This window comes from Thalassophryne amazonica, chromosome 13 (genome assembly GCF_902500255.1).
Source record: "Thalassophryne amazonica chromosome 13, fThaAma1.1, whole genome shotgun sequence".
NCBI lineage: Eukaryota > Metazoa > Chordata > Actinopteri > Batrachoidiformes > Batrachoididae > Thalassophryne > Thalassophryne amazonica.
The window spans coordinates 69,324,759-69,350,446 of record NC_047115.1 but is presented as its reverse complement, the minus strand read 5'-3'; positions in this window follow the sequence as shown (position 1 = coordinate 69,350,446).

Below are 25,688 nucleotides of genomic sequence, written 5' to 3'. Positions count from 1 at the left end.
GGGATACGGCGATACCTCAGGCGAATTGGAACATCATCCACCAGGGGTATATCATGTGATAGGAGAGTCGTACATCCCAAGTCATTTTCATGCTGGGCAAAGACTGACTCATAACGTTGCAACAATGACTTCACCTTCTCCTGATCCTGAACTCCTAAAGCAGGTAGTTCCAGAGATGCTATTCTATCAGGCACAGAGGGCAAAACAACATGAGAATTTGTAGACACCAACACGGTTCTATCCTCAGTCACCCCAGCTGGCAAGCTCACAATCTGCGCCACACCCAAACTACCAAGTGTGGTCCGTGGGTAAAGCAGGACGGCCTTCATCCCCACATTAACCACAGGAATATATGCAGTCCCTCGAACCACTCTCACTAGGCATGGGGAGACAAGTAAACCCGCGGCTAACCCAGTCTCTGGTGGCTCTAACAAAACACTCTCTCCATCAAACTCCTCTGAACAAGTGCAAGCCACCAACTTCATGGTACCGTTCCAGGGCACCACGCACCACTGTCTACCCCGGACCTTTTACCATACTAGTCCATCAAATCCTCAACTGGACCCGCCTCATGGCATTTCTGTAACACATGAGGACCAGTGTAGGGGTCTCTAAAACAGCCGGTGTATTCAAAAAGAGATGAGCCAAGTGCAGGTAAAAAGCGAAACCATAACAACGCTTAATGACATTCATCCCCAAAACACCAGGAACTGAAGTAACAGCACCAGGGGGGTCCCTAACCACTAAAATGCCACAATGCGGAATAACCTTACCACACAGCTCAGCATCAAGTTCTAAATAGCCAATGTAAGGAATTGCCAGCCCATTGCTGCTCTAAGCTGAAGCCAATTACAGAAAATGGAGGTGGTCCTGACCCCATGTGCAGAATGCTTCATGAACAAACTTTCTGTCATGTAGAAACCATAGAACCAGTTGTCCACTAAACACGAGACCACAACACCCCCGATTGAACATCTACACTCAAAAAATATATAAACGCAACACTTTTGGTTTTGCTCCCATTTTGTATGAGATGAACTCAAGATCTAAAACTTTTTCCACATACACAATATCACCATTTCCCTCAAATATGTGTTCACAAACCAGTCTAAATCTGTGATAGTGAGCACTTCTCCTTTGCTGAGATAATCCATCCCACCTCACAGGTGTGCCATACCAGATGCTGATTAGACACCATGATTAGTGCACAGGTGTGCTTAGACTGTCCACAATTAAAAGGCCACTCTGAAAGGTGCAGTTTTGTTTTACTGGGGGGGGGGATACCAGTCAGTATCTGGTGTGACCACCATTTGCCTCATGCAGTGCAACACATCTCTTTCGCATAGATATGATCAGGTTGTCAATTGTGGCCTGTGGAATGTTGGTCCACTCCTCTTCAATGGCTGTGCGAAGTTGCTGGATATTGGCAGGAACTGGTACACGCTGTTGTATACGCCGGTCCAGAGCATCCCAAACATGCTCAATGGGTGACATGTCCGGTGAGTATGCCAGCCATGCAAGAACTGGGACATTTTCAGCTTCCAAGAATTGTGTACAGATCCTTGCAACATGGGGCCGTGCATTATCCTGCTGCAACATGAGGTGATGTTCTTGGATGTATGGCACAACAATGGGCCTTGGGATCTCGTCACGGTATCTCTGTGCATTCAAAATGCCATCAATAAAATGCACCTGTGTTCTTCGTCCATAACAGGTGCCTGCCCATACCATAACCCCACCGCCACCATGGGCCACTCGATCCACAACACTGACATCAGAAAACCTCTCACCCACACGACGCCACACACGCTGTCTGCCATCTGCCCTGGACAGTGTGAACCGGGATTCATCCGTGAAGAGAACACCTCTCCAACGTGCCAAACGCCAGCGAATGTGAGCATTTGCCCACTCAAGTCGGTTACGATGACGAACTGGAGTCAGGTTGAGACCCCGATGAGGACGACGAGCATGCAGATGAGCTTCCCTGAGACGGTTTCTGACAGTTTGTGCAGAAATTCTTTGGTTATGCAAACCGATTGTTTCAGCAGCTGTCCGAGTGGCTGGTCTCAGACGATCTTGGAGGTGAACATGCTGGATGTGGAGGTCCTGGGCTGGTGTGGTTACACGTGGTCTGCGGTTGTGAAGCTGGTTGGATGTACTGCCAAATTCTTGAAACGCCTTTGGAGACGGCTTATGGTAGAGAAATGAACATTCAATACACGAGCAACAGCTCTGGTTGACATTCCTGCTGTCAGCATGCCAATTGCACGCTCCCTCAAATCTTGCGACATCTGTGGCATTGTGCTGTGTGATAAAACTGCACCTTTCAGAGTGGCCTTTTATTGTGGACAGTCTAAGGAACACCTGTGCACTAATCATGTGTCTAATCAGCATCTTGATATGGCACACCTGTGAGGTGGGATGGATTATCTCAGCAAAGGAGAAGTGCTCACTATCACAGATTTAGACTGGTTTGTGAACAATATTTGAGGGAAATGGTGATATTGTGTATGTGGAAACGTTTTTAGATCTTTGAGTTCATCTCATACAAAATGGGAGCAAACCAAAAGTGTTTGCATTTATATTTTTGTTGAGTGTATATTTGGACATTGCGCAATCAGTCCGCTGGCGGTATCCAACTGTGAGCCTAAGGGTTCCCCACCTGAGCCCAGATTAACATGCCTGGGTTGATGGTGATTAAAGACCTGAGAACAGGTACAGTTCCTAGCATAGTGTCCTGTTTGCAGACACCTATGACAAATAATGGAACTGAACCTGAGCTACTCTCTAAGGAATAAGGGCCTGCAATGATACAACAGTTTGAGTAAGTTTATTCAACTGTTCTTGCTGCCGCTTTAATATGTCCATAAGCTCTCTTAAACCAGGCTCTGGTGGCTCACCCTGCTTACTTGACTGGACACTGCCTTGCACGCCACACTGAAGGCCAAAAGCCGAGGGAACAGAATAACTACGGCCTCTAGCACCACCTAGTAGGCCCTCGCACTCCCACCTCATCGCCTCAGCCCGGAGCTCCATTAATCTAATGTCTGGCTGCCTACGAACAAGTTGTTTTAGCTCGCGACGCAAGGCACTATCAAGAACATGTTCAGTAAATTGGTCTTGAAGCAATACCTCTGCATTAGGGATCCCACCTGGTGCCTGCTGGTCTAACCGAGCCATCAAAGACATTAAAGCTAGCGAAAACTCCTGAAGGCTCTCACCCTCAAGTTGGTGCAGAGCAAAGAAATCTTGCTGCAAGTGATGTAAGATTGATGACATCCATAAAGCTCCTTCAAAATGGCAAGAATTTATCAGAGTCCCCACGTTCAGCAGATGGACGGAACTTAATTCCTGTTTGGCTTCTCCTTCCAAATGATCCAAAAAATAAACAAAGGCACGGTCAGCAGCAGCCAGATGTCAGGCACGCATGCACGCCTCAACCTCCTCAGCCCACTCAGTTATCCCCAGCCCAGTCCTTCCATTAAACATAGGGCACCTACAGTCCCAAGGTACAACCACAAATCGCTCTGTGACAGCGGGAAGAGGGGACACTGTATTTACTGCTGACCCAGACAGCTGAGAGGCGCCCCCATCTGGGTCCAAAGCCACCGCACACTCCCGATGGAGTTGCTCATTATCTGCTTGAAGCTGTGAAACAAGATCTTTTAACTGCTGCAATTCCTCCTCCATGTCAACTGAGGAAAAATGCCAAAAGCCCCCCCCAAAAAAAAGATCCTAAAAGTTTGAGTCCTAACACCACCTCCGCTGTTCTGGATACCTTTTTATGAAAAATCTAACAATTTAAACCACCAATACTACTAACAAAATAAAAGGTCTCTGCCCCCTTAATTTCCTGGTAATCCTGCCGACAACGCCAAAATGTGGCCGACGCAGCTGTCCCCAGCAGCCACCGCGGGAGGTGCAGCCTGGTCCCGCTGTGATGTAGACACCACATTAGCAGACCAAAATAATTTAGAATTATTTATAAAAGACAGAAACCAGCAACTCACCAGTAAGAAGACGCACCGGTCTGCTCAAGACCCCAGTGGAGCCACACTCCCAGCCTACAGACAACGTGCGTAAAAGCGCACAAAGTGCCACGCTATAAGAAAAAACGACATTATAGAACGACAAAAGACAACTGAATGGGCCAAAAAGGCGAAGCCGGCCGCTTACCCCAAATCAGACGCTGGTGGCCCAAACATGCCCGCGAACAGCAGCAGCTGTAAGCTGCAGTGGTGCTTGGAGTAAAGCAGCACTCCAAGCCACTAATAAAGAGCCACCCAAAAGCTCCAAAAAGGAAGGAAAAAGATGAACGCACGCAGTCACCACAGCATGTAAAGCCACTCCAATGCTGCCGCGCAGGAGAGACCAGGAAGCAAAAGAGGGACGAAGCCACAAAACAATGCTGAATTTATATCCCTGGCTCACATCAAACACAATCAGAACCCAGGTGCGCACAACCAAGAACTTCCAAACACAGGTAGGGGAGGGCATGCACACTCCACACTACCACATCTATATATAGGGCATGGGTTCAATTCCCACCTGTGGCCTTTCTGTGTAGAGTTTGCATGTTCTCCCCATGTTTGCGTGGGTTTCGGCCGGGTGCTTCGGTTTCCTCCCACATCCAAAGACATGCGGGTTAGATGGATTGGAGTCTTTAAATTGTCCGTAGGTGTGCGAGTGGGTGTGAATGTTTGTTTGTCTGTTTGTGGCCCTGTGACAGACTGGCGTCCTGTCCTGGGTGTACCCCACCTCGCGCTCTATGACTGCTGGGATTGGCTCTAGCCCCCCGCGACCCTTAATTGGACTGAGTGGTTGAAGATGAGTGTGTGTGTGTGTGTATATATATATATATATATATATATATATATATATATATATATATATATATATATATATATATATATTAATTCTTTAAGAAGTGTTTTCCATGTGCATGCTTTCATACATTAGGACGCCACAGCAGCTTCATGATGTGAAGTTCCAAAACATATTTTTGGAGCTCCAGCATCTCTGGCACGTAATGTCTGCAATAACAACACTGGAAGGAGTGATGTCACCGTCACACCTCTCTCCTCACACGCACAAACAACTGGCACCCCCTGGATCTTTCACATCAGACATCGCCACTGGTGACAAAACACACACGGCTTCTTTTGCTTCACTTTGCAGCCCTTCTTTACACTTTCCTCTGAATAGAGACATTCATGGCCGTCTGCCGCAAAACATAAAACGCTATTAATGAAACGGCTCGGGGCTGCCAGGCGACACCTGCCCGGCCCTGCCAATGTACACGCAAGTCCTGCAGCAAATGTTATCGTAATCAGACCTCTGGAAGGTGTCATGAATAAAATGTTAGAGTTTAAAAATATTCTTAAAAATAAATAAAGATCCTGGAGGGTGATTTGTGTGTCAGTAAGGGAGGGTTGCACGGTATTGTAAGGTGTTGGCAGTGTCTAGAGCCAGGTGTGAGTGCGTGGCCAGCAGGTTATAAACACCGTAGCCTGGGTGGAGCAAAACGGCACTATGTCCAGACAGAATGAAATCATTCCAGTGGGGGCATTTTAGTGAGCTGCTTCCTGATGGAGCCTATGGAAACTAAGGCAGTGCCACACCAGTGAAAGTGCCAGGGGGAAGGAAACAAGCAACAGAGTAAAAAGTCAGATTCCACACAAGCACATACCCAGAAAACCTTTTGACTTGTAAAAGGATAAGTTCACATTTTACAAACTAAATCACTGTTAAAATGTTGTTAGGGAATCAAACCTCTGAGTTCTGTACTCACTTTTGTGAGAAATACGACAAAAATTAGTTTTGGAAGGAATGTGTGAACCTGAAGAAGGCGGTCATCATGGGATGGAGAAGTTGGAGCTCAGTCAGTGTTGAGCTGAGAGTAAGTCTAGACTACCATATGCAATGATTGATTTGTTTCGTAAACCTTTTCTCTTTTTTGCCATGTAGCTACAGGCCCTCAACAGTTGGGGGTGGGGGGTGCAGCTCCTGAACACCCCTTGCTTCCAGCATACCTGTGATGGGAATTACAAAAAACCCACCACAGGCTCCAAATAGCAACAAGATAATGCTATCAACCTGCTTTGTAATCACTGGTGCATTTGTAGTGCAGCATATTAATAAGGCAAAGGTTATTCACCCAACCGTTGGGCAGATAAGTCATACATTGAACATTACACTAGGGATGTCCTGATCAGGTTTTTTTGGCCCGATCCAATTCCGAGTCATCTGATTTTGAGTATCTGCCAATACTCAAAAATCCGGAAATCACAATGACATGCATGTCATGTCGAAGGTTCAAGCTTGGCTGATGCAATCACACGTGATTCAAATCCATATGGTTTTTGAAAAAAATAAAAAGGTCGGATACTTTTCTAACAGACCTCGTATATTAAATTTGAACAATACTGCAGGAGTGGTGGCCAAGTGGTTAGTGCGCTTGGTTTCAGTGTGGATGGTTCTTGGTTCAGATCCCACCCCTGCCACATTTCTCAATGTAATGGGGAGTTGCATCAGGAAGGACATTTGGTGTGAAATTTGTGTCAAATCAACATGCAGATCCAATTTCAATTTGTTTTCATTTATATTGCGCCAAATCACAACAAAGTTGCCTCAAGGCACTTCACACAAGTAAGGTCTAACCTTACCAACCCCTAGAGCAAGCACACAGGCGATAGTGGTAAGGAAAAACTCCCTCTGATGAAGAAACCTCAAGCAGACCAGACTCAAAGGGGTGACCCTCTGCTTGGATCATGCTACCGACACACTTGACAATACAGGACATTATTCAGGAAATTTTGGGAGTCCATGCTGGCTCACAAGACGGGAGGCCTGCAGAAGAAAACACCCACTCCCATCTCTGGATGGAGCCAAGTTGGATCTGCAGTGGCGACCCTAAGCGTGAGCAACTGAAGGGATTTACTTTTATATAAGTACATCCACCAAGGACATAATAAATTCATTGGCATTTATTTATTTGTCTGTCTGTCTGTTAGCAGGATTATGTCAAAACTACTGCACGTATTTTTATGAAATTTTTATACATATTAGGCCATGGAAGACTCCATTAAATTTTGGAGATGATCTGGATCCAGATTTTTTTTTTGTTTTATTTATTTTGTTGCTAAGTACTTTTTTTTTCCTTGACCCAAATAAACTTGAAACGTCAAAACTACTTCAAGGATTCTCATCAAATTTTCACCATGGATATGTGATTGGCCATGGAAGACTCCATTAAATTTTGAAGGTAATCCTATATAAAGATTCCCTTTATATAGGCTTTGAAGGATTACGTTAAAACTACCTCACGGATTCTCACTAAATTTGCACCACAGATAGATATTAGGGCATTGAAGATTCCACTGAATGTTGGAGGTGATCCGGATCTGGATTGGCAGATGTCAGAAATCTTGTTCTTGTTTTAGTAATATCACCAGCGGTATATGTTGTTCATAATCTTAAAATTTAAGAATACAGTAATTATTACGTTGTAGTATATAGGTTCAGAAAAACCATGCTGGTTAAGCTAATTTAGAGTAGCACTACAAGCTCCCAATCCATGTCTTTTTTAGCTATTTGTGGTAAAAGTATGTCGGTTGTTCTCATACAATGTGATCATCAAAAGTGAGATAAGCACTCATAGGTTTGATTGCTCACAATGTTTAACCAATAGGGCACCACAGTCTTACTTGAACCCTATGTGATATTGCGGGATTTCACCACTTGTGGGGACAGCCGGTTCTATTGTGCAGTATAAACACAGCATAACTTCACATGGAAAAATGGTGTAATGTTTTGTTTTCGGCTGCAATCACCGAAGCAGACGCGAAAAGTGTTTTTTGTTGTTGTTTTGGTTCCAAATGGAGAAGGGAAAACGAGGCAAATGGAAGATGTCGTGTAGGTAAACCCCCTTTACACATAGACAGTAAGAGCTCCCGGAAGCGTCCCGGAAGAGTTTTTGGCCGTCTTAAGGATCACACGCCGTTGTGTCAAAAAAATTATTCAACATGTCGAATAATTCCGGGAGCGCTCCCGGAGAATTCGCGTGACGATGGAGACAACGCAAACAACGGCGTTTGATACTTTTTAATCGCCATTTCATCCTGCCCCTTCCTGTAGTGCCGCAGTTTACACCGCCGTAATTGGCGGCCGGCGTTGTATCCCTAACCAACGGCGTGTAAAACGACGATAGAGCCCACATCGGCGTCCTCAAAGGCGTTTTAACCGGCGACAGAGGCAGACAAAACAGTGGCGCTAGCGGACAGTACGCCATTCTAAACGCCACCTCCCGGTTAACGGCGTTCCAAACGGCCGATAGGCGGCGGTCAGTATAAAAATGCTAGCGCGCTGCATGCAGGCCTCTCACTCGCGGCCAGCTCCAAATATTTTTGCAGAGAAGCTCCAGTGTGCCTCCTAAAAGAAAATTGGCAGCGGCAAGGACTTACCACGAGGTCTGGTTCAGAAGCAGAGGAGAGGCCTGTGGTGGAGACGAGCAATACGTTGAGGAGGGGAAAAGGCGAGGAAAGGCTGAGAGATGAGCTCCCTCCCCTGCAGTGACAGCTGCTTCAGCCTATTATACTCTGGGGGCGGTGCCTATATGCAAAAGTTCCTGGAGTAACGCAGGATTTGCCCTGGATAAATCCAGCGGTACACAGGGCATTATCGGCGGCAGCAGAACACCGCCGTTCTCACGCGCGTCTTAACCTGCGATTGTAAAGGATAGAACTGGGTATTAACCCCCGTTGCCTGACGTGTGCCGGATGCTACGGCGTCAAAACACCGCTTTATTCGGCGGATTTAGCGGCATTTTATCCGCGTATTTGTGGCTAGTACGCCGCTCAAAATGCCGGCGAAATGCTCCGCCCCTTTCCACCGGAAAAACAGCCGGAACTACCGCGAACTTCGGTCTACGTACTACCCGCCGACAAAACCGTCTATGTGTAACCTGGGCTTAAGTGTTAGCCTACACAGCTAACCAGAGTAGCTGTGTTGTCTCACCTGCAAACTGCCTCGACGTGTTTGTGGTCCGGGTCATAATCAAACCCGCAACGCATGTCCACTTGTCCCACAGCATCGTCACTTGTTCTTTGCATTTTCACTTTGTTGTGCATGTAAATTGGCCCAAAAACTGAGAGAACATGCAATGTTTTTTCCCCGGAAGTTGTGAAATTACATCATATGCGTGATATTTTACCCCTTTAGCACCTGCCCTCAAACAAGACTGCGGTGCCCTATTAACCAATTTTGAAATGAGGCCTATGCAGAAGTGCAATTCCTTGACTGGCCATTGAGGCCCGCTCTAAAACAAAGTACTTTCCCACAGGACTCTGTATTAAAATGTACACCTTTAGAGTAGAAATAAACATGTTTACAGCCTGATACAAAACTGGTTTTTGGTCTGTATGTGTCTTTTTTTTTTTTTATTCTTAGTTTAAGACATTTTTAAGCCATAAAGTTCTGTAAATTTGGGGAGGGGGTCACTTTGAGTGTCAGCGGCTGAGGCAGGATGACTCCTTTTCTCTTTCTTTCAGTGTAGTAGAGCCTGTATCTGTTGTTTTGTGTATTTTATTGCAAAGACCTGTAATAATACGCCTTGTTCTGCAGTGAAATGTCTCCAGAAATAGATTCAAGAAACACCCAAACCCAGGTTAGGTGGTTCAGACTCTAAGAAAGGGTCGTGTTCAAGCACCTTTCATCACCTTTGTCCAGTGTACATACAGTCTATGTTTCTAATAGAGGTGGGCAGATCGATCTTAATATCGATAATATCGATACCAATGCTGGTATTGATATTGAACGATCCTCGTGTAAAAAGATCAATACTCAAGCTTTTTTTCTCTCCCGCACGCACTGACTGCTATGCACGCAGATTCATCAAAGTCTATTCTCTGTCTGTAAGAGTAGCACTGTGCTGTGTCACACAACATGGAGCAGCGCACCCTCCCCCCTCTGGTTTTTTGTTGTTGAGTAGTCACGTGGCTCAGCGGCGCCAGCCAATTTTGTTGTGGTATGTTAATTTTGTTGTTTTGTGGTTTGTCAGCCCTCTACCTCAGGAGATTTTGTTTTAACTTGTGTTGAGTGATATTTTTTTTAATAAAAATGTTGATTGTGATAATAAGTATTTTGTTGTCACGTACAATGTTTGGCGAAATTCTATCCTAGGTCATTTGGATCATTTGGGTCTATGAAGCTTAAATATGAAAAAGTATCGGTATCGGTATCGATATCGGCGATACTGGGCCTGTATTTACTTGGTATCGGATCAATACAAAAATTACAGGTATTGCCCAGCTCTAGTTTCTAACATGATTGGAGTCAAATAGAAGAAAACTCGTCCTTGAATAACATTGGGGTGCTCAGAAATGAAGAACAAGTTGAACTTTCTTTTAAGTAAAATTATGAAGTCCACATCCTGTGTGATTCCTTTCACTGTTTACATTTGTCTTAAACAAATTAAACATGAGTTGTAATTGGCCGAGCAGATGGTTTTGGTGCAAAGTACACAAAGCGTCTTGAAAACCAAAGAGAAACCCAGATCCAGACTGGATTTAATGTTTGCTTACTGCACATCACCAAAACATTTGACATAGTTGTGGTTACAAGTCTTAAGAAATATAGTGTTTATTGTTCGAAGTAAATGTGGCTTGATCTCTGTTTGCATTTTGTCTTCAGAAGTGTTTGAAAAAGTTCTATCTAAACAGCTTTTGGTGAGCTTATTGCATCTAAACACTCATTAATACTTGCTCTTAAAATACAGGACACTCACAGAGTGCATACCCCTGCCAAGGCTTAACCGTCCTTCACTGAGCTGGAGAGAACATAGAGTGCTGTTTTTACCACAATACAATTCTACTCAATTGAATGGAAGCTTATATAAAAATATTAACTGCAAATAATTCTTTCTATATGTTTGGTTCAAAATGCAAATCACGTCTTCAATGAGTCAAGGCTTATACCCCCGTCACACATACACCGATTGAGGCCGAATGGCGTCAAAATGACACAGTCAGTAAGTATTGAGGTGCGGTCTGAAGACCAATGGATGGCAGTCTCTGAACAGTCTACATATTTGGTGTCATTCACTGTGTCCAGTGTCCAGTACCGGCATGTCCTGTGCAAAGGAAGGACACGGCGCTGCCTCCCACTCCGGCCCCGTGTTTACCATCCAGATGTTTGGACATCGGGCAGTCTTCAGCACCTTTTACAGTAGTGTTCAGAATAATAGTAGTGCTACTGTGACTAAAAAGATTAATCCAGGTTTTGAGTATATTATTGTACATGGGAAACAAGATACCAGTAAGTCAGTAGAGTCTCACAAATCCAACAAGACCCAAGCTTTCATGATATGCACACTCTTAAGGCTATGAATTGGGCTATTAGTAAAAAAAAAAGTAGAAAAGGGGGTGTTCACAATAATAGTAGCATCTGCTGTTGATGCTACAAACTCAAAACTATTATGTTCAAACTGTTTTTTAACAATCCTGTGAATCACTAAACTAGCATTTAGTTGTATAACCACAGTTTTTCATGATTTCTTCACATCTGCGAGGCATTCATTTTGTTGGTTTGGAACCAAGATTTTCAAGTGACAAAAGTGACATAGTTTTTATTCGGCACACAAAATATTCAAATAGAAAAAAATGAACAATTCCACAAACAACACAGACAAAACTAGTGAGTCCGAAAGGGTGTGGGCTGAAGCAAAGCTTATTAGCGCCCACCCCTGCTCGTACAAGTCCAACAATTCTAATCAGTCATATTTACATAAATACAAATTTCACTACTACATGTCGACCACACGACATACCAATCAATATATATTCACTTATAATTATATTTATATAGTACCAGATCACAAGAAAGTCGAATCAAGGCACTTTACGCCAGTAAGGACTAACCTTACCAACCCCCAGAGCGAGCACTAGGCAACTGTGGTGAGGAAAAACTCCCTATAAGGAAGAAACCTCAGTAGACCAGGCTCTTGGGGGTGACCCCTCTGCTTGGGCTGTGCCCTATATACCTATATACATACATATATACTTTACAAACATAAATATATACATACATACATATACACAGTCACTTATATACATATACATATACACCTACCCATATCTATATATCTACATACGCACATACATACCCACACATTCAAAGATCAATGAGTCCCACTATAAATTGAACATTCCATATAAATCAAACTTATATTTGCTTCTTTATGATACTTAGACAGATGTTCTTTTTGAGTAGTTTCTTAAATCTTACTAAGGTACTACTCATTCTAACCTCTGTTGAACATTTGTTCCATTTCCTCACCCCAACCACAGACACACAAAAACCCTTTACATTTGTTCTTACTGATGGTTTCATAAAAATTGCACAACCTCTTAAACTATATCTGGATTCCCTCAATCGGAACAGACTCTGGACATGTCTCGGTAAGGCTTGGTTTCTCGCTCGAAATAAAGTTTGAATTGTAATGTAATCGACCAAATCTATGAATTTTAATAAATTTAAAGACACAAATAAAGAATGAGTTGGTTCACGATATTGTTTATTGCAGATGATTCGTATGGCTCGTTTTTGCAAAAGGAATATTGGATTGGTATTTGATTTGTAAGTGTTTCCCCATGACTCAACACAATATGTCATATATGGTACCATCAGAGAATGATATAAAGTAAGTAACCCTTCTTGCGGCAGTAGGTCTTTGGCTTTATACAGAATGGCTATAGTTTTTGACAATTTGATTTCACATAATTTATATGTGGTTTCCAGCTAAGTTTATTATCAATTATAACACCTAAAAATTTATTCTCTGTTACTAACTCAATTTCCTTATTGTTTATAGTTAAATTTTTACATTTGGGTGCCTGTTTATTTCCAAATATAATACATTTAGTTTTCCCAAGGTTGAGTGACAACTTATTAGCGTCAAACCAAACCTTAAATTTTTCCAGTTCTTTCTCCACTATGTCCAGAAGCTGTTCAAGATTTTCACTGCTACAGAACACAGTTGTATCATCCGCAAAAAGGACCCATCTCAGTGAACTCGACACCCAACTTATATCATTTATATAGATTATAAACAACAAAGGACCCAGCACTGAGCCCTGCGGCACCCCACATCTGACATCCCTGAGTTCAGAATTTGTATTATTGAACTGAACATACTGAAATCTGCCTTGTAAATAACTAGCTATCCATTCATATGCCAGACCTCTGATTCCATATTTCTGCAGTTTAATTAATAGTATTCCATGGTTAATTGTGTCAAACGCTTTCTGTAAATAAAAAAAAACACCTATTGTGTATTGTTTATTGTCAATTGCAGTTGCTATACTTTCCACAAAGTCCATCAAAGCATGTGATGTAGTTCGAGACCTTCTGAATCCATATTGTTCTTCACAAATGATGTTATGCTTCAGTAAATAATAATTTAATCTTTTAGCAAATATTTTTTCCAAAATTTTGGAAAATTGTGGCAGGAGTGATATAGGTCTATAATTAGAAAATGTGTGTTTGTCACCAGTTTTAAACAGAGGAATTACTTTGGCTATTTTTATTTGAGAAGGAAATTTACCAGTACTTAGTGACATATTGCAAATATAATTGAACGGTTTTACTATACAATCAATAACTTTTTTTAATAAAGCCATATCCAAATTATTAAAATCAGTCGATTTCTTACTTTTTGAACCATGAACCAGATCAAGTATTTCCCTTTCATGAGTACCACCAATGAACATTGAAACAGATTTGTTCAACGTTGAATTATTTACCCAGAAGTTATTAGTTGATGAGTCAATTTTACTGGCAAGATTTTTACCCACATTAACGAAGTATTCATTAAAGTGTTCAGCAATAGACTCGTCGTTATCAATCGTGATGTAGTTGTTACTCTGAAAAAATGAAGGATAATCTCTAGTTACTCTATTCTTTTTTACTATTTCATTTAATATGTTCCATGTGTTTTTGATGTTATTTCTATTTTTGACAAGTAACTCATTATAATATTTTTTTTACTGAGTCTCATGATATTGATTAACTTATTCTTATATGTTTTATACTTACTTTCAGCTTCCTTAGTTCGTAGTTTTATGAAATGTTTATATAGTACGTTTTTCTTTTTACATGCCCTCTGAAGTCCCTTAGTTATCCATGGTTTGTTGCTATATTGATTTCTATATGTTTTGTCAACAAATGGACAGTGTTTATTATACAAACTGGAAAAAATGGAGATGAAAGCATCATATGACCTGTCAACATCATCAACAAAAACATCTGACCAATTCTGACTTGATAAATCCTCCCTTAAATTATCAATTGTTTCAGGTGTTACTTTTCTACTCATGAATTTGATATTGCTTCGATACTTACAACAACCCTCCAATGCAAAGACTGAGAAAACTGGCAAGTGATCACTGATATCACTGACCAGTAGTCCCCCACTAAGATTACCGGATATAACGTTAGTTAAAATATTGTCAATGAGAGTTGTTGAGTCCATAGTTATTCTGCTAGGATGAATGATGGTTGGAAACAGTCCTAAACAATACAAGGTGTTTATAAATGAAGTGATTTGTGGATGATTGTGAGGGTTTAAAAAATCTATATTGAAATCTCCACAGACAAATAAATGCTTATTTCTGTTGATTTTGTTGTACATTCCTAAGATAATGTCTTCAAAGGTGTCAATATTTGTCCCAGGAGCTCTGTAAATACAACTAACAACTATATTTTTGGAGTTTATAGATGTAATTTCTATGGTAACACATTCCATGATGTTGTCCACTGTAAATGACATGTTGTTAATGAGTTTACAGTTATAATCTGACCTTACAAACAATGCAACGCCTCCGCCCCTTCTCGTCTGCCTATTAACCAGGAACAATTCATAACCATCAAGATATACCAGATCTTTATTATCCTCATTTAACCATGTTTCTGAAATTGCAATAACTGAAAAACGTTTTTTGGATGTTTTCAAACAATCATTAATAGTGGACAGATTACGAGAAAGACTTCTGCTGTTGAAATGTATAATTGAAAAATCTTCATCATTGATTTTATAATTTTTGAATTGTTCTTCTGTAAAATATTTGCACTGTCTCACAATATTCTCACTGAAAAAGGTATCAGGATCATTTTCAGATTCGAAGGGGTGGTTAGCAGAGTTATTATAATTAAATGTATCTAGACAGAGCTCCTGGGCAGAAATAAACGGATCATTATCCTTAGTCATTATGTCTCTCTTGTCTCCGGGTGTAGATGATGTGGATGAGTGGGTTGCTCCAGTCTGCATCATGGTGCTGTGATGTGTTTGAGTCCTCATACCTATTGTTCATATTTGTCCAACTCCTCGATGTTCCTTATTGCCATAACCTTTGCTTGTTCTGGTGATCCGTTCAGTTTGATGAATATTTTACAGTTTGAAGTCCATGTGTGCTGGATTTTTCCCTGTTTCTTTAAGAAGCGTGCTTTACTGGCGATGTCGGCATTCCGTTTGGTGAGATGTTCATTGATGAATACGTTTGTCACTTTCAGTTTTCTTCCTTGTTTTAACAGTGCTGTTTTGTGTTTTCTGTTGATAAATCTCATGATGATGGTTCGTTTATCACCGTCATTTCTCCGGGGCAGAGGGTGGCACGCTTCAATGTTATTTAAATCCATTTCTATACCTTTAGATAGGAGGAAATCAGCAACCTGTTTTTCCACAGAGTTGACCTCCTGTTCACTGGGCTCCCCTCCGCTCTTATCTGTTACCGCCCGTGCGTAGGACCGTGGTTTGATGTGAAGACCTGTGATGATGACGTCGTTAATTCTGGTGTACTGCTCCAATTCAGCCACTCTATTTTCCAGCTGCACCAGACGCCGGTCTTTCTCAGCGTTCTGGAGCCATAATGCCTTCACCTCCTCCACCAGATCCATGATTGATTTCTGTTGCTGCTTCACAACAGAAACAGAAAGTCCAGAGATTTTTTAATATTGTCACCTTCCTCCGCTGTCAGAACCTTCTTAGGCCCCATGGTCGGCTTATGGGCAGCTTGACGATCGCCGATGTTAACAGCCTGCATTGTTTGTCACCAGGATGGATCTGCACTGCGCTGGTGCCGCGCGGCCTCGGTGTTTCCACGCTGATGGATCCGCGGTGGCTGCACGAGGCCTCGGGGAAGCGGCACTCGTGACGCGCGGCTTTAATGACGCAGTGCGCGGCCTCAGTGAATTCACCACGTTGGGCCTCGGACGTTGTTGCCGTCCAGTCGCGGGACTAAGTTGCCGGTTGAGGTGGTATTCCCACTGTCCGGGTTGGCAAACACTGGCGTGGCAGATGGCAACTACAAACACCACCTCTGAAAACTCAGGTACAAACTTTTTGCAGCTCGCTCTGACGGCACGCAGCTCTCTAGTGACAACACGCAGCTCTCTAGTTTGACGACATGCAGCTCCATGAAGATCAGTCACCCTCGTTTTGCTCGTTTACTAGTGTGCTTGGGGTCATTGTCTTGTTGAAACACCCATTTCAAGGGCATGTCCTATTCAGCATAAGGCAACATGACCTCTTCAAGTATTTTGACATATCCCAGCTGATCCATGATACCTGCTATGTGATATATAGGCCCAACACCATAGTAGGAGAAACATGCCCATATCATGATGCTTGCACCACCATGCTTCACTGTCTTCACTGTGAACTGTGGCTTGAATTCAGAGTTTGGGGGTCATCTCACAAACTGTCTGTGGCCCTTGGACCCAAAAAGAACATTTTTACTCTCATCAGTCCATAAAATATTCCTCCATTTCTCTTTAGGCCAGTTGATGTGTTCTTTGGCAAATTGTAACCTCTTCTGCACATCTTTTATTTAACAGTGGGACCTTGCGGGGGATTCTTGCAAATAAATTAGCTTCACACAGGCATCTTCTAACTGTCACAGCACATACAGGTAACTCCAGACTGTCTTTGATCATCCTGGAGCTGATCAATGGGTGAGCCTTTGCCATTCTGGTTATTCTTCTATCCATTTTGATGGTTGTTTTCTGTTTTCTTCCACGCATCTCAGTTTTTGTTTTTTTTGTTTTTTGTCCATGTTAAAGCATTGGAGATCATTGTAGATGAACAGCCTATAATTATTTGCACCTGCGTATAAGTTTTCCCCTCTCCAATCAACTTTTTAATCAAACTACGCTGTTCTTCTGAACAATGTCTTGAACCTCCCATTTTCCTCAGGCTTTCAAAGAGAAAAGCATGTTCAACAGGTGCTGGCTTCATCCTTAGATAGGGGACACCTGATTCACACCTGTTTGTTCCACAAAATTGACGAACTCACTGACTGAATGCCACACTACTATTATTGTGAACACCCCCTTTTCTACTTTTCTTGCCTAAAAGCCCAATTTCATAGCCTTAAGAGTGTGCATATCATGAATGCTTGGTTTTGTTGGATTCGTGAGAATCTATTAAATCTACTGGTACCTTGTTTCCCATGTAACAATAAGAAATATACTCAAAACCTGGATTAATCTTTTTAGTTACATAGCACTACTATTATTCTGAACACTACTGTATGTCCGTCTGACAGCAGTCTGTGTCATCTAAACTGCTATCTAAATATGCTTTGGATGCGATCATGCAGGTGCGGATGAAGGAGTCTGGATGGGATCCGCCCACAGTTTACACGCCTCTTTCCCTGCTGACTGTGTCCGGGTTATCACCATATTTGCTGTGTCAGGCTCGTTCCTGCACATTCTTGCTATGTGTGACAGGGCTTTACGTATCTGGCTGATCTAATGAAACCTTATGTACTGGACCATGCTTTGCATTCTAGGGATGCAGCATTACTGCATTCCAAAGGTTAAAAAGAAGTTAGCTGGTCAAGGAAGAAATTTCTTACTGTGCACCTGTTCTGTGGATTTCTTTACCTTCTGAAATAAAACAGTCTGACTCCATACAGTCATTCAAATCCAGACTAAAGACACATGTGTTCTCTTTGTCAGATTACTGATATAGTTTTACTGCATTAAACTAACTTTCCCCCTCCATCCTAAATTTATGTCACAACGACTGGACTTGGACTCAGTCTCACCGTGTCTCACTTCTGGGATTGTCTGTGAAACATAGGGCTATGTCAGTGATGATGTTAACATTCTGTCCGTCATTTTGCTGTTGGGAAATACTGCTGCTGTGAGTCCATTGTTCTGACCAGTTGATTTATACACTGTCTTCCTGTTCCGAGGTGCTGTGTTTGAAGAAGCTGCTTGAGAGGCGTCACTGTAGGACGTGATTAGTGTTACTGAGAAGCCACTCCACATGGTCTCATCTACCTGTACCTGGTATAATTGAATTTTGGCATCTCTTCACTGGCTTCCTGTCCCAGTGAGATCAGATTTTAAGGTTCTGCTACTAACCTATAAAATTATTCACGGCCTGGCACCTCCCTACCTAGCTGACCTAATTAAACCTTACGTACCGGCCCAGGCTTTACGTTCTCAGGGTGCAGGAATACTTTGTGTCCCTAGGGTAAATAAGAAGTCTGCGGGTCACAGAGCTTTCTCTTATCGTGCCCCTGTTCTGTGGAATGGTCTCCCTGTGTCAATAAAACAGTCAGATTCTGTGGAGACTTTCAAGTCGAGACTTTCAAGTCGAGATTTAAGACGCACTTCTTTTCCCTTTCATATGGCTAGCATACTGGTACAGTTTTGTTTTACGCTTTTTACTCTTTTAATTCATGTTATTAGTAATTGGAGCGGGCCGCGGCTTCAACTTTACCTAAATTCTGGGTCTTTTAGTGAAGCTTAGGGCTAGCGGCCAGCGATCACCTTAGTATTTCTTCTGTTTTTCTTGTTAATTAATGCTGGCAAATTATACAGTATTTTTTGTCTTTCTGATGCCTTATTCTGTTTTTTTCTCTGTTTAAGGTGCAGCTCCATCCACAGATGGGAGTTGTATTTGTGTTGGCGACCCTCTTGTCCTGTGCACCAACAGCAATTCTTGTATATTCGTCCGTGAATTGTTCTGTGAATTGTTTCTGTAATTTATGTCTGTAGCATGGCCCAAGCAGAGGGTCACCACTTTGAGTCTGGTCTGTTTGAGGTTTCTTCCTCAGAGGGAGTTTTTCCTTACCACTGTTGCTCTGCGGGTTGGTAAGGTTAGACCTTACCTGTGTGAAGCGCCTTGAGGCAACTCTGTTGTGATTTGGCGCTATATAAAGGAAATAAATTGAAATTGTGAAGATGGGTGTTTGCTTCAAATGGTAAACTTCATTGGCCTCAGATGAAGCCCTAGCGGAAGAAGAAAAAGAAAAGTTGTAGTTCCTTGACTGGCCGCTTGAGGGTGGCTCCAAAAGTGAGCAGGTTCCCACTGAAGTCCATGTTAAAATGTTAGGTAATTTTCTAACTTCTTAGTTTAAGACCTGAGTCGTGTGTGTGTGTGTGTGTGTGTGTGTGTGTGTGTGTGTGTGTGTGTGTGTGTGTGTGTGTGTGTGTGTGTGTGTGTGTGTGTGTGTGTGTGTGTAGGTCTTCCATCATCTGTCATTCATGTGTGTCTAAGTTATGTGGGTGTGGTGTGTCTCCTGCCTGTGCATCCTTCTAGACCAAGAGCTGAGATAGTCTACCATGCAAGCCTCCCAACCAACAAAATGCCACCTGATTTTTTTTCAACCTCTATAATGTCCTAAATAAATCTTTACACTTTTTGACCTTCTCTAAATACCTACACATATAATATCAACCATATCAATCTATATATTTCTGAAAAGCACATTTTCTCTACTTTAATATAATACCCATCTCATTTCTGTAATGTAAAATGGCACTTCTCAGTATGGCTTACAGTACAACCATATGTACAACCCTAACCCAGACAAAAAAAAAAAATCAAAACATTCTATGAAAAGTTTTTTGTCAGAAAAACTGAAGCTTCATGACCTGTAATAAACACCAATATTACAACAAGAAATCATTAGCTTTAATTTGATGCCAAAACTATGGTGATACAATGACTTATCATAGTTTCCACTGAAAGCTTGATATGAGATATCACTAAACATTTTAAAAAATTAAATGACATTCAATCACAGTTCCCCATGTCTTTGTGGTTTTTGTTGATCAGGTTCTTTATGTAGTTTGTCAGGTCTTTTCACCTTGCACGTTATTGAGTTCTATATTCGTTTTTTGCATTTGTCTCTTGGTTTGTCATTTGATCAGTGTTTCAGTTGTTTATTACCTCCACCAAGAAGGTTATGTTTTCGGTTGCGTCCGTTTGTTTGTTGGTTGGTTGGTTGGTTGGTTGGTTTATTAGCAGGATTACTAAAAAAATCCTCAACAGATTTCAATGAAATTTTTACCAGGGGTGTATCTTGGCCTAACTTAGAAGTCATTAAATTTTGGTAATGATCCAGAACACAATCCGGATCCAGTCATTTTTTAAGGATTCTTTATCATTGCAGGATAGGGCCAATTTCGGCATTTTTGCATCTAACTTCATGAAGACGGGTCACAAAGGCTGAACAAAAATTAAGTTACGACACAACAATTATTTAGCATTTGTTTATCCTCATTGAATAAACTTGGTATTACAAAATAAAATAAAAAACTTGTGGAGTTCATGCAGTTCCTCTTTATAAATACATTTGCTGAAGATCCAAGGGTTTAACCACTGAATCTGAAACATGACGGTAGATGGGTGAAACCACGTGGAATAAGTCTCTTTGCCAAAGGGTAGTCCATGTGACGTCAGTGACCCTATGGGCTTGGCGGAGGTTTGCGCTCTCCGAGTGCTTCTAGTTATTTATTGTGTTCCATGGTCGTTTTTGTATTTTGTGTTCTGGATGTTTTCATGTCTCAGACTTTGTTCATGTTTTATTTTCCTCATACGTTTTTGATGTCTGTTTGTTCCTTCGAATTTCCCATGTCTCTGTTGTTTCCTGTCAACCTTGATTTCTGCAGCTGTTGCTCATTACTCCCTTTTGCTTTTAAGCCACACCCTCTTGCCTGTTTGTTGTGAGTCAATCAATGTTTTGTTTGTGTGTCATGGTGATATGTGCTCGTGGTCTCTCCAGTGTTTGTTATTTTTAGTAAGTACCTCGTATGGTTTATCATCTTCAGCTGTCATTAGTTTTATCCACTCCATCGCACCTCCCGGTAATTCTCTGCCCTGTGTTTAGTGTTGGACTGTTATATTCACATCCCTGCACCAGCTTGTTTGGTTTTTGCTCATTCACCTGGATTTTTAAAGCATCATGGTTTTTGTATTCTCAGCTTTGTGTCCTGGCTGCCTGCTTATTGGGGTTCAATTAGACTCTGGGTCAGCCCAGATTGTAACAATTTGAATGTTTATTTGATTTTTGTTGTTGTTGTTGGCGGCATTATCGCAGATGGTCACCCCTCTGAGTCTGGTCTGCTCTAGGTTTCTTCTAGCAGTTGAAATAAACCAAAGGGAGTTTTTCCTTATGCTGCGTTCACATCGGACGCCACGCGATGCAACAAATTCGTGTCCCTCGCCTGGCGATGGATGTGCCACCATCGCCCGGTGTGTCGCTCTGCTTTCACTGTGAAAATTCTCCCCAATGCGTCATCAAATAGGAGGAGCTTCCATTCCACTCGCCGTCAAGTCAACATAGCGGACCTTGATCACACAGAGCAAGTTGCTGTGCTCTACTTGTTGTGGAAAGCTGACAAACATCGCCAGCAGCGCCGTCCCTGGGTTCACAACATCCTCATGAGACATTCCCAATTAGGGGAGTTTCATCATTTGCTGCAGGAGCTATGTCTGGATGACAGCCGCTTTCAATGGTACTTCCGCCTCTCCAGGACCCAGTTTGTGGACCTCCTGTCCCATTCGCGCGTGCACATGTGAACAATAAAAAACAAAACCTGGCTGCTGCTGCAGTTCCTCGCTCTCCCCTCCAACTCTGTCATAATTGTGTTATAAACCAGTCACCATTTGTTTTATTATACATCTGTGTAGTTAATAAAATTATCCTCACAGACGATTCATTCACGCGCGCACATGTGAACAAAAAAAAGCTGGCTGCTGCTGCAGTGCTGCTGCTCGCTCTCCCCTCAAACTCTGTCATAATTGTGTTAAATAAAGGACAAAAGGGACATAAGTCCTGCTCACAGGCTAGCTGCCACGTCACAACATATCCAGTCCCTGATTGGTCATTGCGGCGCAACAAGAAAAAAAGTTCAGATTTTTCAACTTGGGGAAGAGGGCGATGCGATGTGATGCAACACGATATTGCGCCACAAACGCGCCAATCGCTCAAAATCACGTTATTGTCGTCTCTTTATTCGTGTCCATCGCATCGCATTGCGTGGCTTGGACTTTTGTGGTGCCACAATGCATCCTTCCATAGGGATTACATGGCAACCTCTCGCCGCCGTCGCTCGCGTGTCATTCGGTGTGAATGCGGCATTATCACTGTTTAACATGTGCTTGCTCTGGGGGGTAGGTTACGGTTAGACCCTACCCCTGTGATGCGCCCTGGGATGACTTGTCATTTGGTGCTCTATAAATAAATAAAACTGAACTGAAGTTGGCACCAGTAGTGTGTGTAAACAGACATTAAACAGAGGGATAGTAATAAGCATAATAGAATAATAGGTATAATTACTTATGGGTTAATATGATTGCATGTTGTGAGTCACCTGTAATTTACTTTTTAATTTATGATAAAGGAGACAAATAACTACAGTGAAACTTAAGTTTGGTAAATAAATTTGTATTAACGTATACAAATAGCAACACTTTCCCACTACGTTTATTGTAATGACACACATGTACCTGAGCAGCCCTTTGCAGCAATAATGGGTATTTATGTTTCTACAAGATCAAAGTGAAATGCAATGTGGCTATGATTCAAATGCATTTTATTGGCAAATGATGACTATTAGGGGATGACATTTCAGTTGTCACTCGTAATCCTAAGTGTAGTAGTAAAAATACGTGAATAAGAACCAAAAATGTGAACTCTTATTTGAGCAAACATTCAAGTATGGACGATATCAGGGGTTGGCTGTGTGGTTTCAAGCTTCACAGAAAAATGGAAAAACATCTGTACTTCTTTTTTTTTTTTTAGATCAAATCAAATCCTGGCATATAACAAGGCCAGAGGAGCACTATGCAGCACCTGTAAGTCCACTTGCCTCCCAGCCTGTAACCACAGGCGAGGACGGGGGCTGCTCGTTTTTCCCAGGCTGAGCTCAGGTGAATATAAAGGCCGGTTTGTTCTGCATCTCTAAGTTCATCTCTTTGAACTGGGCGGCCGTGTCAGCAGCTCCGAGCCCCCCGACAGCTACACTGCCCTTCATGTGCCCACAGGGAGCGATAGTCTGGGTGCAGACAGATCCATGCAACACCCACATCTCACACACACACATATACATACACTCATGTACACTCTTGCTTGGTTCTTTTTTGTCTACCTACCTAACATGTTGACATGTAATACACCTGACAGAAATGGAGAGAAGCATGGAATGGAACCATTACTGCAACTGCTGCATGCAACATGTACAATGAGAGATGTGAGACTTTTTTTTTTTTTTTTTTTTTACCTTGCTGTTGTCATGAGGGTGCACTGGCCTCCATGATGACATGTTACAAGGTCATATACCTTTTAGATTTTCCAAAAAACAAAAACTCGTTTTGTTACTTATGTTGACAGAGTAATTTCCTAAACCTGCTTATTATTCCAATTAAGGTTCTCTGGGGACTGGAGCCGATTTAAGAGGAGAGGGACACCCTGGACTAGTCCATTGCAGGGCCAACACATACAGACAAACTCATTCACACCTATGGCCAATTTAAAGTCACCAATTCACCTAACCTAGGGTGACATGTCCTGTTTTCACGTCCTGTCCTGGCCGTCCTGGTTTGTTTTAGAAAGTGTTGAAAATGTCCTGATTTTCATTGTTTTCATCTTTGAGTAAATTTTGAGTATCATTTGAGTATCTCATTGGGGAGCTACTAATTGCAAGAACTATAGGCAGAATTGAATCAGAAAAAATGGTAATCAACGGAATATATTACACTCAAAACAAGTATTGATGAGCTGATCAGGTCTCACCATTAAAATAATCAAGTTATTTAGCTGCTATATAAAGCTGTAGGTCGGCATTAGAAGCCCCAAACTCTTAACAGCGACGGAATGGCAGAACGGGAGCTTGTATGGTGCCATCCAGAGTTAGTGAGGGTAAATTTTCCAATGTGGCGATCTGCTATTCCGTCAATTAGTCCAAATTGGGACAGAAAAGAGATATGTTTGTGCTTTGAACATGACAGGGGACTTTCTGCTTTGAATGATAACATTTTATTACATTAATTTGAGATTGGTTATCAATATCTTGAGAGTAGGGGGCATAGTAAGGTGCTGTTCTGTCAATCATTCTATCAATTGTATTATCAACCAACCGTTCTGGTTCTGCCTATTAGTACCCGTTATCTCATTACCAGGCCAAGTATCCTGGTTTTTCTCTTCTCTTCTTTTTTATATAGCGCCAAATCACAACAAACAGTTGCCCCAAGGCGCTTTATATTGTAAGGCAAGGTCATACAATAATTATGTAAAACCCCAACGGTCAAAACAACCCCCTGTGAGCAACCACTTGGCTACAGTGGGAAGGAAAAACTCCCTTTTAACAGGAAGAAACCTCCAGCAGAACCAGGCTCAGGGAGGGGCAGTCTTCTGCTGGGACTGGTTGGGGCTGAGGGAGAGAACCAGGAAAAAGACATGCTGTGGAGGGGAGCAGAGATCGATCACTAATGATTAAATGCAGAGTGGTGCATACAGAGCAAAAAGAGAAAGAAACAGTGCATCATGGGAACCCCCCAGCAGTCTACGTCTATAGCAGCATAACTAAGGGATGGTTCAGGGTCACCTGATCCAGCCCTAACTATAAGCTTTAGCAAAAAGGAAAGTTTTAAGCCTAATCTTAAAAGTAGAGAGGGTGTCTGTCTCCCTGATCTGAATTGGGAGCTGGTTCCACAGAAGAGGAGCCTGAAAGCTGAAGGCTCTGCCTCCCATTCTACTCTTACAAACCCTAGGAACTACAAGTAAGCCTGCAGTCTGAGAGCGAAGCGCTCTATTGGGGTGATATGGTACTACGAGGTCCCTAAGATAAGATGGGACCTGATTATTCAAAACCTTATAAGTAAGAAGAAGAATTTTAAATTCTATTCTAGAATTAACAGGAAGCCAATGAAGAGAGGCCAATATGGGTGAGATATGCTCTCTCCTTCTAGTCCCCGTCTGTACTCTAGCTGCAGCATTTTGAATTAACTGAAGGCTTTTTAGGGAACTTTTAGGACAACCTGATAATAATGAATTACAATAGTCCAGCCTAGAGGAAATAAATGCATGAATTAGTTTTTCAGCATCACTCTGAGACAAGACCTTTCTGATTTTAGAGATATTGCGTAAATGCAAAAAAGCAGTCCTACATATTTGTTTAATATGCGCTTTGAATGACATATCCTGATCAAAAATGACTCCAAGATTTCTCACAGTATTACTAGAGGTCAGGGTAATGCCATCCAGAGTAAGGATCTGGTTAGACACCATGTTTCTAAGATTTGTGGGGCCAAGTACAATAACTTCAGTTTTATCTGAGTTTAAAAGCAGGAAATTAGAGGTCATCCATGTCTTTATGTCTGTAAGACAATCCTGCAG